At 36.3% G+C, this 2,701-nt stretch overlaps 1 long non-coding RNA gene across 1 annotated transcript; it reads right to left on the reverse strand.

Annotated features, from left to right (window-relative positions):
* Positions 1-352: 352 nt before the first annotated feature.
* Positions 353-2,089, reverse strand: LOC107773414 (uncharacterized). Its single transcript, XR_001645291.2, has 3 exons — positions 1,704-2,089; positions 1,454-1,550; positions 353-1,324 (listed from the first exon to the last, which is right to left on the reverse strand). It is a non-coding gene; the product is annotated as an uncharacterized LOC107773414 (long non-coding RNA).
* Between the last annotated feature and the right edge of the window lie 612 nt (positions 2,090-2,701).

Here is a 2,701-nt window from a genome sequence, read left to right on the forward strand (position 1 = left end):
TATTTAATAATTTTCGACCGATTTTCAGTCAGAAATTTGAAAATTAAAAAATATTTAATAATTTCCGATCGATTTCGGTCGGAAAATAAAGTTTGATAGTCAGTCAACGTGTTGAAGTTTTCGACCGTTTTCGATCGGAAATTTCCAACCAATTGCGGTCGGTAAACGTTTGCGACCATCATTTTCTCGTCCAATTAAAATCGGTCGGAATTTGGTCGGAAATTGCGGCGAAAATCGAAATCACCTGATTTCTAGTAGTGTTTCCAAGTGGCTTTTTGCATGAAGTCTTGTGGCCAAATACTCTTACATAATTGGTACATGGCAAGAGTTTTTACATGTAGCATTTTTTTAAAAAATTGCTTGACAAATGGCCTTGCTAAGCCAAATGTCATTTTGCATGGGATGTGTTGTCATCTTGCATAAAGCAAATTTGACAAGTAAAACACTTGTCTTGTGTAGAAGCTTTCCTTAGGCGTATATATAGCCATGATTAGGCTATCATTCTTCGATCATCGAACACCAAGAAAAGCTAATCATTAGCAAAAGAAGAAATTCTTCTATCTTCTTTTCCTCCTACGGCCCTCTCCTTCTAATTTCTTCTTCTATAATATTTTAATTGGCATAAAATATTAGTTGCTCTTTCTCTTCTAACTTTGCTGGATTTATTATTTAATTTTGTTGATTTCTGTATCCTCTAAATAAATAGAGATGGGCTTGTTTAATCATGGGAAAATATTTCACATTGCTGAAATAGTTTCTTAGGATAGTGTCTAACCTTACTCAAGTAGTTGGTGTATTTCCGCTCACAAATAATTTTATTACAGTATTATTATTATTTTTCCGTATCATTTCCATACAAACAATCCCTCTTATTCGCATCATCAGTTATTGATGACAGCGGGATCCAGGACAGTAAGCATAATCTTCATAGTCTCTCAAATACAGCAAGTTATGGCACGTAAGATTGTCATGCAGACAGTGACATGAATTTCCAAGTGTAAGCTAAACTTAATCAGCAAGTAAGTTTTCTAAACAATAGAAAGAATCAGCCATTCATGTCGTTACAACTTCCACCGAGTCCCAGTAACATACATGAGTTTGCTAGTTCTAGCACAAACATATAAATGCGAATATATGCCAGAAGAATGATTTAAGACTTTTGTATCTCCATACTTACCAGTTTTTTTTGGCTAATTCCACCTCTTTCTTCTGGAAAGATGCCTCGTCACCAAGGAACACTAAGGAACACTGATGAACCATCCCCCTCAAACACTGTACTACCTTCTTCTCGGTCATATATGTATAACAGAAGTGATTATTTGCTCTATCAAAAATAATAAAATTGATTACTAGGGCCGCAAAATAACACATAGTAAGCACGTATAAACTGCGGAGGGAGGTCATACGACTTGCTTCATAATACTGTAGGTATTATAAATGGAAAGATAATTACCAGGCATGATCAGAATTATACTCCATGTCTAGACACGTACTTTCAGTAATCTCTTGATTTTGATCTTCAGAGGCACCATTGTGTCATCTACTCCATCCTAGAAGGAAGTAAAGCATAGGTAAAAAATTTAAACAATGTCCCTTATTAAACTATTTGACAGCACACAGATGGCCTCATATTTAGCAACATAGTGCCCCCAAGCCCAAAAGAAGGAAGGAAGAAAGATGGAAGTTTGACTACAAAGCACTACCTCGGACAGAGAACATTTTGTAGAAGACATAATCAAATTGGATTTTCCACCATATCTAGAACTTGAAGATCTTGCTGATGACCCAGATGAACTTACCACACTGTCCCACTGTGGGGTCCATCCCATAAATCAAGGAAGAAAATTTCTTCCTTGATTAGCAGCCCATGTTTCTTTCCGCATTTGTCAAATATGGCAAGCGTGCAGGTGAAAAATGTCAAGCGTAGTAGGCGAGGTTCTGCCCATAAAAGGAGAGCTTCGGCTCTCATTTTGTACACCAATCTCAGAGGAAAAATATATCTGAGAGTTAGAAAGAAAGAATGAGGTTTCACAGACAGGGTATAAGAAAATAGTCTGTGAGAAAAATAGAGAGTGAGTGATATTGTAGTGAGGTGGAAATATCAAAAGAGGGTTATTTCTTTTGAGTGTTGTATTGGTCTTTTAAGTATTTTACTCGGATCTATAAAGTATAAAATTCCTTGCTATAGTGATATCAGTTGCTCTTCTTAGGGTCGTGGTTTTTTCCCTTATTCAAAAGGGTTTCCACGTAAAAATCTTGGTGTTGTTGTTACTCTTTTATTCTTGTTAATTACCGTATCTCGGTGCTACGTTATTATTCCGCTTTTATTACCGTAAAATTATTTTTGTAGAGGGTTTATTCCCAACAACTGGTATCAGAACACAGGTTCTGCTCGTTCACTGAAATATTATTCACTATCGGTAGTACTATACTCGGTGAAAAATAAAAATGTCCGGAGTAAAGTGCGAGGCATCAAAATTTAACGGAAATAATGGTTTCTCAACATGGCAAAGAAGGATGAGGGATCTGCTCATCCAACAAGGATTACACAAGGTACTAGATGTTGATGCCAAAAAACTTGATACTATGAAAGTTGAGGATTGGGCTGACTTAGATGAAAGAGCTGCTAGTGCAATCAGGTTGCACTTATCAGATGATGTGGTAAATAACATCATTGATGAAGACACTGCACGTGGAATTT

Source organism: Nicotiana tabacum, chromosome 7 (genome assembly GCF_000715075.1).
Source record: "Nicotiana tabacum cultivar K326 chromosome 7, ASM71507v2, whole genome shotgun sequence".
Classification (NCBI taxonomy): domain Eukaryota; kingdom Viridiplantae; phylum Streptophyta; class Magnoliopsida; order Solanales; family Solanaceae; genus Nicotiana; species Nicotiana tabacum.